The sequence below is a fragment of the Podarcis pityusensis genome, assembly GCF_964106645.2.
Source record: "Podarcis pityusensis genome assembly, chromosome: 1".
In the NCBI taxonomy this organism is placed as follows: domain Eukaryota; kingdom Metazoa; phylum Chordata; class Lepidosauria; order Squamata; family Lacertidae; genus Podarcis; species Podarcis pityusensis.
In genome coordinates, this window is record NC_138028.1 from 25,703,989 (window position 1) to 25,721,750 (window position 17,762).

The 17,762-nt window shown below is 43.1% G+C and overlaps 1 protein-coding gene across 6 annotated transcripts in view; it reads right to left on the reverse strand.

The window, feature by feature from the left end:
- Positions 1-17,762, reverse strand: part of FLRT2 (fibronectin leucine rich transmembrane protein 2) — a 91,505-nt gene that overhangs the window by 26,070 nt on the left and 47,673 nt on the right. The window contains exon 1 of one of the 6 annotated variants that reach the window (XM_080974244.1): positions 12,572-12,685. The exons of the other annotated variants lie outside the window; for them this stretch is intronic. The gene's annotated coding sequence lies outside the window, so the exon portion shown is untranslated. Of the gene's footprint in view, positions 1-12,571; positions 12,686-17,762 lie in introns of those variants that run through there. 6 annotated transcript variants of the gene reach the window in all.

The following is a 17,762-nucleotide window of genomic DNA, read 5'->3' on the forward strand; positions in this document are numbered from 1 at the left end:
AATACATTTGCAAAAAAAGAAAAGGGGCCAAGCAGTCTGGAGAGCCCACTACCACTATCAAAACTGTGCATTATGGCTAACCAATACATAAGCCGTAATTTTTTTTGACAAACCGATACTTTCGGCTTTCTGATTTGTTTATATTTATAAACCACCTTCTCATAAGAAATATAACAAGGCACTATCAGTAAAAGTAACATGTCCATAAAAAATGATGCAATTTTTTTAAAAAAGTCAAATTCCAAAGTCCTGTCTGAACCATAGAGTTTTCAGAAGACATCTAAAGTAAGTGGAGATGACTCAAGCCAGTTCCGTGGAGCAGGGCCTGCAACACTAGTGTTTTGCCAATGGTAAAGACTGGCTAACCTTCGGGCATGGGGGATGGCCAACTTTGCCCCACCAGAAGATCTCAATGATCAAGGTGGCACATAATGAATCAGGTGGCCCTTAAGGTACTTTCAGCCCAAGTTGTTCAGGACTTTGTTAACACAAAAGCCATGAACTTAACTCAGTAGCAAATTGGCAATCAGTGCAGCTCTCTCAGCAATGGAGTAGCATGTGAGCAGGCTGGTCATTGCATTCTGGACTAGTTGCAGCTTCTGGACCAGATACAAAGTCAGAGACCTACACAAAGCATGGCTCTATATTGCTTTAAATGCCCCCTTCTTTGATTGAAGTTGATTTTGTGTGTTGTTACCTAGGGGAAGTACCTAGCACAGAAATTGCGTTTAAATAATAAATCAAATCAAAAAGAAGTCATCACCAAACTGGGTGTGTATGGACTGCCCAGTGTACAATTTTTCCTCTACCTGGCATTACTGAATCAATGCAGGTTTGTTTTTAGACTTCAGTGAAGCCAAAGTGTCATGTTCACTTTATAGCATATTTGGCAGGACATAGACAGAGCCCAGCCAAGAACTGAATCGGTGATAAGACAGCAAATGCCTAACCTCTCCCGTAAGGATTCTGGTTTATATACACTGGCAAAATTAACTCCCTTATTCATGCATGCTCACCAGCAAAGCCAACTTCTACAGATATAGGCTATTAAATTGCCATTCTGTTTGTGTAGTTCAAGTTCTGCAATTCTCTTGCACTCAAATCCAAGGTCTTTGTACTGAACCAAACTGTCAGGCTGACAAAGAAACAGAAAAAAGAACTTGACAGCCCTCCCCCCTAAATTTCCCTATCTCTTTCCAGGTCTCTGACGTTGTATTAATGTGATTTGCTGCCTGGCCTACCACCAAGACCTGAGTTCTATTGGAAAGGCCAGAGTTATCCATATACAATCTCGCCACGAAGAACGGGGTAACAGGAGTTTTGACATATGTGCTGTGTTTCCTTAACCCCAATAGACCACCCACTATGAACAAGCACAGTGGTTTCTCCTCAGTATGCCTTAGGTGTCCACATACTACAAAGGCATAAAACCTTTCTACTGCTACCATTATATCCCATGATTGATTCAACCCTCCTCCTTCAAGAATAGAGAAAACAGCAAAAAAATTAAATGCCCTTCCTAATCTATGCATGCGGCTCAAAAGACAGAAATTTTAGACCTTTTGCAAACTGAAGGACATGATACAATCGAGCTTCCTTCATTCCTCCAGCTTCAAAACTTACTGCACACCATTTATCCACAATGCCTCTGTGCTGCCACAATTTAAGTTTGCTTTGTTGACCTTCATCTGGCCCCTTACTGCCTCTAGTCACTAGTTCAGCATCTTCACAGGCTCACCTGATACAGGTGGATGTAGAGCGCTTGTTAAGCAGAGAGGGAAACGGTACTTGGACTGAATCTGGTATTTCCTACCCCAGCCCAAAGAATTAACATGCTCTTTTTCCACACTTTTGTTTAAATAGTGAACTTAAGTAAGAAAAAGGTAAATTATCAGCACTCTGATTGTGCTGATGTGTTTAGCTGGGCGGGGCCCTCTTCCCTTCAGAGTTATCAGCTATGATACAACTCTGCCAGGTTAAACTGAAGCCTAGGAAACAAACTGTTACAACTTTGGATCTTTCAAGTCCAGCAGGGTCAGAGCATAGAGGCTTTTTCTTTTACCAGCCATAGGACAATGCCACTTCAGCCCAGTTGCACTAGTGTAGAAAGCTCATTGATGAGGGCCTAAAGAACTATGGAGCCAAGTCTGCATTAAACTCTTCCACCTCAACTTCTGAAGCCTGTTTCGGTCAATCCAGCACCAGGAGATTGTGTGGAATCACCCTGCTACTTCCACAGGTTAACTCTTACACATTTTTTAAACGCAAGTGGCTAAAATACAACAAAGGAATTTTAAAAGGCAATGCTCAAACTTCCTGCCTCAAGCCATCCTCAGTTAGTCCTGTCTAGTGCATGATGGGGAGGAGGCAGGTGTCTGCATGCACACATACACTTTCTTTTGCAAGCTGGAAGCAAAACAAATCTTATTTCCTTGCTCTGTGCTTCCTCAGAGGGACTATCACATGGTCTGTTCCAAATGCAAGCAAATGCCAGTACATGCCCCATCCCATGGTGACCTTTTGGACACTTGGAGAAGTGCTGCAACACACACACACACACACACACACACACACAACACTCTTGTATACAAGAGAGGGAGAAAGAAATTCCCAGTCAATGCAATTACCTATGGATATTGTTTGAATCCACTACTGGAGAGATCCCACAGGTTAAATCAATGTTGATTTAACAGTCTGGGGTTGTTATTATACATAACCAAATAGTTTCTGTTAGAAACAGATGAATGCTGGAAAATTTTTTTCCTGATAATGATAATAGTTGTTATAGGTGCAAATGATTGCTGGAAAATAATAATAATAATAATAATAATAATAATAATAATAATAATAATACCCCCTCCCCACCGCCAGCTCAGAAATTAATCCTGACAATGCACTGCTTGGCATTCACTTTCCATTTTTGTTATGTCTCATGACAATTCCCCTGTCAGCTTGAGCTGTCCCATTTTCCTGATGACATTAATCTTTTGAGAAAGTGAATTTCAAAGTTGCACATTCACATACCGTGAAAAGCAAATATTACACTTGCAAGCAATATATTCCCATCAAAGATACTTGTGCAGCCTTTGTTTGGCAACAGACTGATCACAATGTGCATTACCGAACAAAGCATCTTGCACGAATAAGCTGTGCTTAATTCTCTGCCATCCCAGAGGCCTATTGAGTGTCCATCCAGGGTTCAACCATCTATTTTTATGGGATAGATTAATGCTGGATGATCAATACATTTAGGACTTGATAATTTACCTGCTCTCCTGCCAACCTAGCAGTTCAAAAGTACATCAAAGTGCAAGTAGATAAATAGGTACCGCTCCGGCGGGAAGGTAAACTGCGTTTCCGTGCGCTGCTCTGGTTCGCCAGAAACGACTCAGTCATGCTGGCCACATGACCTGGAAGCTGTTTGCCGGCTCCCTTGGCCAATAAAGCAAGATGAGCGCCGCAACCCCAGAGTCGGCCACGACTGGACCTAATGGTCAGGGGTCCCTTTACCTTTACCTTTAATTTACCTGCTAATCTTACCCAGCCTCAACATTATATTCTAACTGGTACCATTTGAACAACATGGCAACATATCTCTCTGTTACCATTCTTTCTCTCCCATTCCCATTATAGCCTCATCTTTTATTTGCTACTCCACCTAGTTGCTACCATATATATACAGCCTATTGATTTATATAATTGCTACCACATGTGCACATAGTGCGCTAGGTTGTTTGTTTGTTTGTTGCCTATTTTAGCTAGGCTGAAGCTCAATAAGAGCATAAGCTTTGAAAAATAATGTCACGAGAAAAGCCAAAGGGCAGAAGATATCCTAAGAATACACCAGTGAAAAACGGGGTGGGGGTGGGGGACAACCAGCAGCTGAGAGCTTCTGTTGCTGAAGGTAAGCATTAAGTAAATATGACTGATCATCAATCCAACTGCCCCACTTGGCCCTCCAGTGAAATATTTACAGTAATACGATCCCACCCACTCCCTGGACAACAGAAGGTAAAATGAAGCTAAACAGCATCCTCCATTAAACTACGCAGCCAGCCTGTCCCAGATATCTTACTGCAAGAGTAATGAAAGCAAACATGATAGAGTATCCTTTGCTGGCTTGTGTTCAATGAGGCATAGCCCAAGACTGAAAGGGAATGTGCTTAGCAACACTCTTGCAATACAGGATTTTGTCACCATAATCTAAAGAGGGCTTCAGTAGTATATCTGCTTATTCTCGCTCCATCCAGACTATTATTTTTTTTTTTTAAATCTAATTCTACTTATTTGTTTGAAGCAGAACCTAAGTAGAAAGCCCTCATATTTGCACACAAACCCTGCCACATCTCATTTTTCAAGTGGCCATGTTTTAGTGTATCAATATCAGATTTGCCTAAGTAAATACAGTATCCATTTGCATGGGCAGGTTTGGGATTTGTGCATGGCAAATTTTGCCTGCAGCGTGCTGTCTAACGAGACAACTGTCACCGGAGAAACTGGCTAATTTTCTGGTTCATTTGAGATCCCATCACTAGCTGGATGGGTAAGGGGATTTCTACCCACAATAAAATGAAACGGCCACCTCATGTCTCCTATCGAGGACAAACGGAACCCTGCTCTGCTGCCAGGTAGGGCTTCTAACTAATCCTCAGGACATCGTTCTCAGACAGGTAATGTTTAATTACCACCGTAGAACAGTGGCAGAGACAAGGTAACTCTCCCATATGCTTTATGGCCACAGATAATACATATAATTTTGTCCAACGTGTGTTCCCGTGATTTGCAATTGTGCCAGAATTGTCTGATGCAGTCCTCCAACTACAAAAATTCAATGTATAAAAATGTGTGTATTACGGCATATTTCTCAAAATTGCATACATATATGCATTATATTAGGTGAGATTGCTTGCAAGAATCTGTATATTCAGCAAAACGGCCTACAAAATGCTTTTAAAATAAAGAAATAAATCACAACTGATGTGGAAATGTCGAAAACCGAATTTAAGATTGTGAGGAGGGATTGAAACCAAAATAAATTGAAGCTGGCTGGTTTGTCTATCCCTACCTGTGTTTTGAAGCAAGCTGGCAGCCAGTCTGGTTGCTCCCTAGAACTGGCCCCAGTCAACAGCATGTCATCCTTACTAGGCCCAGAAAGGGCCCTTTGACCCAGCTTTTTATGCTTCTGAGAAATAAAACAATTCTTGCTGTTCCTTCTGATGCCTCACACAGTCAAACTCAGCAGGAGATAGAGCATAGCTTTATGGAAACTGAACCACCACCACCGTGAGATAAGATGAGCTTTGTGCTATGAGGAATTTTGTCAGGGTGATGACAAAGGAGAAATATTAACCTCACCCTTTTCTCCATGTACCATGATTTCAATCCTGCTACCACCCCACCCTGTTACTTTTTATTTTTTTACATGCTTGCAATTGTTCACAAACAATTAACTGAACACAGCTAATTGGAGTTATGATACAGATCTCTGCCCCAAACAGACGCTGGTTAGGCCTGCTATAGGCAATGAGATGAGCTCTAATCCTCCTTGAGGAGGCTTCTCTCGCCATCTGCCTGAACACTTGTCTTCAGCTTCCAAAGAGCCTCTTAAAATTTACTTGCCTTCAAATTATTTAGTGCACGCAAACAGGGCGTAGGCAGGAAGGCTACTACTATTTCTGTAACGGAAGTGGTAACTTTTCTCCTTGCTTCTCTTGGAGTCTCTACCAAAATAAAAATAAAAAAGGAAAGTGTCTGCCAGAGGAAAGAGAGACAGGCTCAGGGAGAAATATGCATCTGTAACACAGATTGTAAAGTCATGAGTTCATGTCTCTGTGCCCCCCCCCCCGGCTTTATGCGCCCCCTCGCCCAGCTTGTCCGGAGTTTTGGGCTGGGTTGCCATCAGTATGCTGATGACACCCAACTCTATCTGTTGATGGATGGCCATCCTGACTCGGCCCCAGACACACTGACCAGATGTCTGGAAGCTGTGGCTGGATGGTTACGTGGGAGCCGGTTGAAGTTAAATCCTTTGAAGACAGAGGTCCTCTGGCTGGGGCGGGACGATATGGGATTAAGGGGGCAACTCCCATCTCTTGCGGGGGTGCAATTAGTGCCAGCACCGTCCGTTAAGAGTTTGGGTGTAATCTTCGATACCTCCCTTTCTATGGAGGCGCAGATTACAGCTATAACAAAGGCGGCATTTTTTCATCTCCGCCAAGCTAAGCAGTTGGCCCCTTATCTCTCTCGCCCTGACCTAGCCACTGTGATCCATGCGACGGTCACCTCCAGACTGGATTATTGTAACTCGCTCTACGTGGGGCTGCCCTTGAGACTGACCCAGAAACTCCAGCGGGTGCAGAATGCCGTGGCGAGACTCCTTATGGGGTCTTCGCTGCGAGATCACATTCATCCGGTACTATACCAGCTGCACTGGCTCCCGGTGGAGTACAGGATCAGGTTTAAGGTGCTGGTTTTAACCTTTAAAGCCCTATACGGCCTAGGACCCTCGTACCTACGGGACCGCCTCTCCTGGTATGCCCCACAGAGAAACCTACGGTCTGCAAATAATAACATCCTCAAGGTCCCAGGCCTCAGAGAGGTTAGGCTGGCCTCAACTAGAGCCAGGGCCTTCTCGGCTGCGGCTCCAATCTGGTGGAATGCTCTGTCACAAGAGACTAGGGCCCTGCGGGACTTGACATCTTTCCGCAGGGCCTGCAAGACAGAGTTGTTCCGCCAGGCCTTTGATCAGGGCGCAGCCTGACTCCCTCCTCTGGCAACCTGCACAGAACTTTGCTTAATTGGTTGCCATCAATTTGATTTAATTAATTTTTATAATGAAATATTTTTAGATTGTGTGATTATTTGATTTTTTGATTATTTGATTGTTGTTAGCCGCCCTGAGCCCGGCTTCGGCTGGGGAGGGCGGGATATAAATAAAATTTATTATTATTATTATTATTTAACCACTAAGCAACACTTCTTTTCAGGCTCAGAAATCTACACTTAGAAAAACTTGGCCCTTAATGCTTGTAGCTCAGCTGCATTCCCACTCTCCTTTCTTCAGCCTCTTGTACCAACCTCACGGCAATTCAATGCAAGTGGAAGGCAGAGAACTGGAGTCCCGGTGGGGAATGCGCTGTTATGAAAGCCCTGGCCGAAGTTCCTCTGTTTACTGGAAGAGTGCAAATGGGGAGTGTGATTTAGAAGGTCACGATTAAATGAATGTATGGTTGCCCCTGGGGAACAGCAATGCTGGGGAACAGAAAAAGGGAATCAATTCATGCAATTCAAGAAGGAGAGCCCCACAATCTTTGCTGCTGCCAATTATTAATTATTGTTTATTTGATTCATTTCACTGATTTGAAAGGCAGGTACAGTGGTACCTCAGGTTAAGAACTTAATTTGTTCTGGAGGTCCGTTCTTAACCTGAAACTGTTCTTAATCTGAAGCACCACTTTAGCTAATGGAGCCTCCTGCTGCCACCGCGCCACCGGAGCACGATTTCTGTTCTCATCCTGAAGCAAAGTTCTTAACCCACGGTAATATTTCTGGGTTAGCGGAGTCTGTAACCTGAAGCGTATGTAACCCGAGGTACCACTGTAAAGCAATGCACAGCCTGCATGGCACCAGTCCATTAGCCTGACGCGTAGGTTTTGTGATGATGATGATGATGATGATGATAGTAATCTGATTGGATTGTCCCAGTCACTCCAGGCAGCAAGCAGAAGGTCCCACTTCACTGATTCAACTGGTGAAACTGGCTCTGTTACAGGTGCCACATAATACCCATTCTGTATCTGTAAGAACTTGCACTTTGGAACTCCCTGCCTATTGATCTCAGGCAGGTGCTTTTGCTGTACTCTTTTCAGCACCTGCCAAAAACATTTTTGTTTAGGCAAGCCTACCCAAATGTTTGGAAAGTTGATGCAAGTTTTAATCTGTTTTTAGTTCATTCTTATTGTAACCTTTTGAAAGTCTTAAGCTGTTGTTGTCGATTTTCCTTATTGATAACTTTATTGCTTTCTCCTTTTTGTAAACCACTTTGAGGGTTGTTTCTAAAATCAGGTGATGTATAAATAAAATAAAATAAAATAAAATAAAATAAAATAAAATAAAATAAAAATGATGCTACAGATGATGAGGCAAAGCAGATGAAACAAAATGGTGTCTGGGTTGTCGACATAGTTGCTTCTGTAACCCGCTGCAGTGGCAGCATAAAAACGAAAAGGAAGGTGGGGGGGGAGAGAAAGAAACTGTGGGATTGTCACAGCTAACAGGGAGAAGACAGAGAAAATCAGTGAACTAGTGCACGTGTTCTTTCCCTGCTCAAAAATAGCATGAAGAATTTCGAGAAACCGTCCACACACAGTCCTGTTCTCAGCATATAATGAATCTCATGTGGTGCCTGAGCTTGCATCACTGTAAAGCTAAAAGAAATGTTGGGAGTAGCTGGAGTTGCCATGAACAACTGCAAGATACACACTGAGACATGCATTTTTATTCCAGTAAGAACATGCCTCAGGTAGATGGTGAATTTACAGGTATTGCTAAGCTAGTGCCTGCAGGCAAGAATTTGGGTTCTGTTCATATAATTACCCGATATTCAGCTTAGCCTGCTCCAATATTTAGGTAAGCTTGCTCTGTACTTGGCGGGAGGTCTTGCAACAAGAGGAGCCATTTCCTTATAGGGCAGTTTCTGGCACCTCCCTAATTATTACAACTACTATTACAATTGATTTATTAATTGCCTTCTAAACCACCATCTTAAGGTGATCTGCACAAGATAATTAAAAACACAAAAATGACACATACAGTGAGAGCCTTTAAAACAAGACTAAAACCACTGCAAGTGGGCACTTGTGGTAAAGACCCATTCATCCAACTGGGAAAGCCTGTCGTAACAAGAATGTCTTCAACCGTTTCCGGAAATTGCAGACAAAACATTAAATTATGAATAATTATAATTATATTAAACTATTGTTAATTCCCATAAATGTGCCAAGTTCTCTGGCCGTAAAGGCTGAGTAACAAACAAACTCGCCCATTCCCCCTTTTCTTCCTCTCCTGTCTTTTTTTTCATATTTTCTACAATGTATTAGATCATGGGATGGCAATATTATTAAACCTGGGGGCCAAATGCGTCCACATCCAGCTGATTTACTTGTCAGCTCTGCAAAGAACAACTGCTGTAGCTCTTCAAATCAGAGCTAAGGTCTCAGAAAGAGAAAGGGAAACTTTCCTTTAACAGTTACAGATGGGTAGCCGTGTTGGTCTGCCATAGTCGAAATTGAAAAATTCCTTCCTGTAGCACCTTAAAGACCAACTAAGTTAGTTCTTGGTATAAGCTTTCGTGTGCAAGCACACTTCTTCAGATACAGATGTATCTGAAGAAGTGTGCTTGCACACGAAAGCTTATACCAAGAACTAACTTAGTTGGTCTTTAAGGTGCTACAGGAAGGAATTTTTCTATTTCCTTTAACAGCCAGTCTTGGGGGAAAGTTTTTGCTGTCCTTGCCTTTTCCTCCCATCCATCTGTTGTTTGACCTATTGTTGATTGTTTATTGTAAGCTTCATGGGATATGAACCTCTCCTTTTTTGCTTTTGAAAACACTTTAAAGCACCATATTCAGTAATAGCTATGTAGTACTGCTGCTGCTGCTGCTGCTACCACCGATTAGACTACCACCACCAACAGATTAGAAGCATTTCTAGTCTTGAGTATATATCCCAAAAGTTCAAGAAAATGCCATTTAACTATCTGAGAGAGCCTGAAATGTGCATCTTGCAAGCTTCTTCAGAAGCCAGTCATGCAAATGTGTCTGGGCAGTAAAGATAAAAGGGGTTTGGATACATCTGAAGGGATTTTATGTAGGGTTTATGTACGGAATTCAATGAATATTTGCCACAGTTCCTTTACAGCACCTTGCAATTTCTACTCTGAGGGCCAAATTCCTTGAAGGAATGCTCTGTGCAATTGACTCAGAGAGTCTGAATTACAAAGGTTGGCATTACCAATTAAAATTTATGGCTGTGCTCCAGAATTTAAGAAGCAGAGCTTAGATGACGTGTGTGTGTGTGTGTTTTACTATATCCTGGCTTGGGAAACAAGGGTGTTTGTGGGTGGGGGTAACCATATGCTTTTCAAAGTCCCCCCCTCCCCACAAAAGGATAATTGGTTTCAGATTTTATGCAAAGGGGAGGATTGTTTATCATTTCCAAAGCACTTATAAGTTATAACCTTTCCATTTCTAAGGAATGAGGATGAAATGTAAAGAACAGATTCAGATCTCAGTTGCAGAGGTGTACAGTAACAACAGAATAATTCAGATCAAAATCTGTTCCAAAGTGCCTCCTGAATCAAAGGAACTTTTAAGTAACTTTTAAAGTGTATGCCTTGGGCTCCAGGAGGTATTTGCTGTATAATTACAAATAAAAGCTAAATTGTTTCTATAGGACCTGTTTTTCTCACTATCACAAGATAGAAATCACTGAATGAACAAGAACCATGGTATCCAATGAGATTTCTCCCAGATGTTGTTGGACTCCAACTCCCATCAGCCCTAGCCAGCATGGCCAGTGGTCAGGGATGATGGAAGTTGTAGTCCAACAACCCCTAGAGAGCATCACATTGGCTCCCTCTCCACTAGAACTTCTGATTTGTTTTCTCATTCAATGGATGAATCAGAATTTGAAATGAGATGAAAGGCAGTCAGTAAAGCCTGACAAGTTCAGTGAATCACAGCTCACCTTTTTTGAATCCTGGGAATAGCGATCATAAGCATAATAAATGGTTTCTTGATTCCCATGGCTTACACAGTATAGAATTCCATGGATCTAAAATAACCATCAAAGGAGCAGGGCCACAATACTTTGGAGTTCCTCGCTAATGCAAGCAGACTTTGAGAGCTGGCAAAGCATTGTGCCTGAGATCCTGAGCTATAAGCCAGTTAAGTTCCCCATTCAGATCTCACCTTTCCCTCAAAGTTGCTTGGTAGTCATAAGCGGAATGTGTCCCATGCCAACACCTGATCTGAAACGTGGTGATAGTAATCCTGATCTACCTTTACATGATTGTTGTAAGGATTATTGAGATAATGTACGTGAAGCGCTTTGAATAACTGAAAGTGCAACATAATTCCTCGGTATTATCATCATCATTATTATCTCATCATTACCATCCTAAAATGGCAACCTTGAGTCTGCTAATAAGCTTCTGGTAATTTACCCTTATAATTTCCCCTGTGTGATGGCTAGCATACAGAGAAGGTACAACAGCCGGGAACTTATTAAATGAGCCACCCAACTAAACAAGAGCTTCTAGCTCACATCTTCAGTTTGCTTTGCTTGTGCAAGGAGAATCTAACACAGGGTGTGTATTCAAGTAATTTTACAGAGAGGGATCTGAAATACTGTAGACCAACACAGTAGGGTGATTAGTGCAGTGCTAACTCCAAGGTTATGAAAAAACAAAAGCATCATATTTCCTCTTTCCCCTGCACCAAATAGCCGTTGATTTACCCATCAGCCACACAGGGGTATGGCATACACAGATTTCCACAGCAGGGGAAGAACACATCAGAAAATATTTCTTTTATTCCTTTCAATGCACAACTCTCTTCTTGACAAAGAAAAGTTCCCTATGCCCGCGGTCTACATTGTTTCTCATCTTGTACATTGCATATATATATATTCCTTCCTTTTGTAAGCAAGCTTCAGGGTTAGCACCTTCTAGCAACTTTTTCCTGTCCTGGAAATGTACACAGCTCCTCATCACTTTTGTTACCTTCCTCTATTCCCCTATCACACAGAGGTTAAATCTGACAAAGGCAGGAACCGCAAACACAACACTCTCAACACAGCCATTCATTTCATAGACTTGCTGAGTCACGATCAGGTATCGTATTTTTTGCTCTATAAGACTCACTTTTTCCCTCCTAAAAAGTAAGGGGAAATGTGTGTGCGTCTTATGGCGCGAATGCAGGCTGCGCAGCTATCACAGAAGCCAGAACAGCAAGAGGGATTGCTGCTTTCACTGCGCAGCGATCCCTCTTGCTGTTCTGGCTTCTGAGATTCAGAATATTTTTTTTCTTGTTTTCCTCCTCCAAAAACTAGGTGCATCTTCCGGTCTGGTGCGTCTTATCGAGCGAAAAATACAGTGATTCTTTTCAAGATACCAACTGATCTCTTACCATAATAATTTGCCACCCCAAAATCTGTAATCTGATACATTTTTGTGCAGGCTAGTCACCACGGTCTTCTAGACTATGCATCTAGATTCTCACTTTGCATTCAAGCTTTTGCTTCACTTTATTTCTCTTGCCTCTGTTCACATCAAAACCCAACAGCCCTCATTAGTGTTAAATTGCATCAATGCCAGTGTAGCCAATCACATCTCGTTATCTCCTGAGTCCATTCTGCAATTCATATCATATAACTCAACAATGATTATGATGATCTTGATGGTTAAAAATGGCTTGGTTCATAAATTTTCTCCGTCAGTACAATAAAAGAAATATGAAACTGCAACAAAACCCATATTAAACATTGGAGAGCAAAGGAATGAAACAATCACCTCTTCCTTTCTTGGGACCATTTTGAACACTGTGTGTAATAGGCTCGAAAACATATTTTGATGAAAACATCTAAAACTTGCTTCCAAAACCCAGATAATTCTGGAAGGCAATTATGACTGCACCAAGGTATTCTTTAAAGACCTGAAAAACAAAACAAAGGTAATGGGTTCAGCCTCTTCTAAAGGATGCTTAAGTAGTTAATTCGCTGTTCAAAATGAACATTTAGGCTGAAGATTCAGCTAGTGATGCAATGCACCATCAAACACACTATAAAATCTAACAGCCCTCTTTTGATTTCAATTTGATGAAAGGATAAAATATGACTATATGTGGGGAAGAAGCTTCTCACAAGGCTGGTTGGCAGAAATCTCTGCCTGACATTTCTTCTGTCCTTTCATTGTTTTAGAAAGTCAGTGGTTTATTTATTTATTTATCTATTTAAATAATCATCTGCACCATGCCTCAGAGAAGTTTTATTGCTTTTTCTCCTCAGGGGAGAAAAAAAAAATGGTTCTAAGATGTCCTTAGAGACAAGGTCCTCAGTCTGAGTTTTTAAAAGACCCCGCTTTAACTTGGACAAACTATAGAATTGCTAAGTTTTTCAATTTATTACCTGCAAGACATGAGCAGTGTCGACTTAAAACATCCATGAGAATTGCAAAATATGTTATGAGATTAGGAGGTGTTGAAAGTCTTGTTCCTGCTGATGACCCAGAAAACCAGGAGGATCCAGGCAGTAATGAAAGCAGGATGGTAAACCCTTAAGATAAACAGTCTTTTGAATGGGTTCCCGTCAATTGCTCAACTGCTGTTCTCTCCTCTTGGCTGTAGATATGGGGCTTGGATGCTCCAAGTATCTGGACATTTACTAGTTCATATGATGCACTAAAGTATGAGGAAGCAACACTGCTCAAAACTGTTAAGCAATGGTCCTGTGTTAAGTTGGAACCTCTGGCTTGTGGTCCTTTCCCCCAATTTACAGTGCAGTAGTACAGTGCAAAACTAGAAAAAGCCTTTGGTTTGAGATGAATTGTGCTCAAAGCCACTGTGCTTTCCTCGCCTGTGACTAGCACAAATCAAAGTCGCACCCTGCGTCTCTGAGAGAAACACATTCATGATGTGTCATCTGGAAATAGAGTATCCCTTTGATTCATAATGGTTCAGAACAGCACTTCCAAGTATTTTTCTTTCCCTTGAACATTAAAGCAAGCAACTTTAGTCGGGTCCCCTTAGATTTCGGAACTGAGCCAACGTTTTGTGTTGTCTTTAATATATGGCTATTTTGCCAAGATGGTATCAAAGGAACAGCACTGAGAAAACAGTCGCCCACCCATCCTTTTCCACCCCATCCCTCCAGAAGATCCTCTGAATTAAAAGGGCAGCCAGCCTCTCCCTGCTTAAGATAATAGTAGCATTTATCACCCACGGTACATCGGGCATCTTTGCAAACATTAGCCATGGAGTTGATAGCCCAGTAGGGAAACAAGCAATGGATAATTAAAACAAGAGCAAAACTAAGAAAATACATAAAAACAGCTGTAGGCTGACATTCATCTTGGATGCTCCTCCACTGAAATATTTAGGATTTGTGTCGCCTGACACCAGTAGCTTGAGACAGCAGTAGAGATTAGCGTGTGGAGTCCAGTGGGAATTATATGTTATATTTGGCTGTCAGGACTATAGCACATAGAGCAATTCCCATAATGAGTTTGGCTCAATGCAGGGATAGGGAACCTATGGCCTTCCAGTTGTGGTTACAACCCAGACCTTTTTTTCCTGCCAGAACTCACCGAAACGCAGTACAGTGGTACCTTGGTTTACGAACTTAATCCATTCTGGAAGTCCTTTCTTAAACCAAAGCGTTCTTAACCAAGGTGTGCTTTCCCATAGCAGTGGGGGACTCAATTTACAAATGGAACACACTCAACAGGAAGCGGAACATGTTCTGCTTCCAAGGCAAAGTTCACAAACCAAAACACCTACTTCCGGCTTTGCAGCGTTCTTAATCCAAGTTGTTCATAAACTAAGCTGCTCTTAAACCAAGGTACCACTGTACTGGCCAGGGGCAAATGAAGTCATCATGACACTCGGGGCAGCAAACAGCTATGTACAGCACATACGCCATACATAGCAACGCCGCACCTGCACTGTACATAGTGGTTTGCCGGCAGCGCTGCTCCAGCGCCATACGGACAGTGCCGGGATCCTCGCTTTGCAGCTGTAGCTGCGACGGAGGGATCCCACCACCATCCGTATGGCGCTCGAGTGGCAAACCACTATGTACATCACATGTGTGGCGTTGTTACGTACAGCATATGCGTGCGACGCCGCACATGCACTGTACATAGCTGTCTGCTTCTGGCACCGGGATCCTCTGCTCACAGCTGTAGCCGCGAATGGAGGATCCTCCACATGCGGCTGCACCGGCGCGATGGATGCTTGCGCCCCCGGGAGCCCCTGCAGAGTGCCTTCTTGTCACCCCCCCAGACACGGCACCTGGGGTGCACCACCACCCCTGTTGCGATGCCACTGGTACTGGCACCTGTCAGGTGGGCACCATTGCCATTCTAGGAGAATGCAAGAGGTAAGTTCTAGCACCTCTTTTTCTAGAAAAATGGCAGTGGTTACAACTCTGATCGTTCCTGACCTTTGGCCATCTTACCAGGACCTGATGAGAGTTGGCCCTTCATGTTATTGTGAAAGGCCCACCAGGCACAGTTGCCAACTCCAGGGGTCTCTAAGTGCCTGGGCACCCACAAAATGTTCACTGTGGGTCAGTGGCGTAGCGTGGGGGGTGCAGGGGGGGCCGGCCGCACCGGGCACAACATCTGGGCGCAACATCGCCCTCGCAGCTCTCTGCCCCTACCTGGCTCACTCACTCTCTCTCACTGCAGTGCTGGCTGTGCAAATCCGATCCGAGCCGCTGGGTCGCCACCCACTGTGGAGGGGGTGGGTGCCAGGCGTGCGGTGCGGAGAGAGAGCGAGGGACTATCTGGGGGAGGGACAGTGCAGCGGCTGCCCAGCGCAGCGGTGAGCGCGGGAGAGAACCACACCAGACCAGACCAGGCAGCAGCAAGAAGAAGCTGGCAGCGGCGGCAGGTTAGGGGTTAGGGGGCACAAATTACTTGCCTTGCCCCGGGTTAGGGGGCACAAATTACTTGCCTTGCCCCGGGTTAGGGGGCGCAAATTACTTGCCTTGCCCCGGGTGCTGACAACCCACGCTACGCCGCTGCTGTGGGTGCCTGGCCTCCACTGCCTGCTGCCTTACCTTTGACTCTCTGGTGCCACCGCAGCAGCTGGGCCGGGGCCTTTGCATACACCACAAGTCCTCTATTGGGGCCCGCTGTGGCTGTGGCTATGCTTCTGGGTTGCATCTGCAACTATGTCAGGCCCCAACAGAGACAGTGGAGGTGGAGACTCTGTCCTGCCATGGCGGCAGAGGGTGGCGGCCAAGCAGTGTGTGAATGACATGATGTCACTGGGCACTCACAGTCAGGGGCCCAAGTGGGCACCTCTGGCCAAAGGTTTCCTATTCCTGGCGTCCTCAAAATTATACTGAGGTTAATGGAGGGACAGATATAAAATAATAACTTCCCTACACATGTACTGGTTCTCCGCTATACCCTATCCACTAGCAACAAATTGATAATGAGAGACTAGCAACAAATTGATAATGACTCTTTTCCTGGTGGCAAACTTGACAGCTGAATGAACCTTGGAGTCACAAAATGAAGCAAGGGGGGAAGGCATGGTCTTATGACTGTAATCCTTAAACCAATTTCTTCAGAACTATCACATCAACACAAGACCACTCTACAACAAGGAATCTTATGACTTTGATAATGAATGGTGCAGAATCCTATTGTTAGGTTATGTAACGAAATAGTGGAAATAGACAAAGGGCATTATTGTGGTAAAATGGGGGAATCTGTGGCCCTTGGGATGCAGATAGACTACAGTGGCTACCACTGACCATGATGTTTGGGGGTGATGAGAATTGATGCAGAACATCACCTGGAGGTTCAGAGTTTCTTTATCCCTGGTAAAGTTCTGAATCAGAATAATGTTGAAATATGGTTTCAAAGGACAAGTCCCCCCCCCCCCACTTTTGCCGTTGAAAAATTGTAATAAGAGCTTTATAAAAGGTCAAATAACTATATCTGTGACTAAGGGAATGAAATGTTACCGAGTATTTGAGTGAATGCCAAAGTATCTATGCTGCCTTCTGAAAATTAGCAAACCGAAACAGGAAAGTCAAGTCTTACTTCTATAAATGCAAAGTATTTACAGCTCTACATATACCTCTTTCTCAGTAGTCTAGCTATGAAATAGTCCAGTCATGCAGTAAGAGTTGTAAAATATTGCTTATTCATATATATATATATATCTTAAGCCAAAAGTTAAGTTCTACACATCACCTAAAAATGAAGAAGATCAGCAGTGTGATTTCTAGTACCACCATGGAAAGCTCACATTCTCTAACCTGGAACCTTCCAGCTATTTTTGACTACAACTCTCATAAACCCAGACCATTGGCCATGCTGGCTGGGACTGGTGCAAGTTGTAGTCTAACACATCTGGAGGGCTTCAGATTGGAAAAGGCTGGTCTAGCTACTTACAAAATTAATCCTTAAAATGAAAGTGTGGTGAAACCCTTCATGAACAAAAACAGCAAAGAATTTGCAGAACACTGAGCCCAACATTTCTATAACATTTCTCTATCATTTAGGCTGCATTCACATGTCAGCTTATTCTGGTTTTTTGCCATCTTCCAGTCAATTTTTGCATTATATTTGAGCTTTTGCATGACATATAAGCCTCATCCAGACATATAGTGGAATATAGCACAGGTTTAGTGCTCATTCCCTGTTATTTGTAAGCAAAGTATTTTCTAGAAGCAAATGATACAGAAACAGACGCTAAGCTTATGATATATTCCTCCATATTTCTAGAAGTTGGCTATGCTGTTCAAAAGGGCATATACAATGTGGAAATTAACAGTTAGGGAAATGTCAGGAAAACAGAATAAACTGCTATTTGAATGCAGCCTTGGACTGGGTGACCAAGTAGATTCTGCTGCCCAACCACCCAGAGCCTACCATTCTGACTAGAAATAATTGACACCACATTTTTGAGTTTTACTCTTTATCAAGAGCCAGTTCATATGCTACACAGAAAGAAGTCCATGTT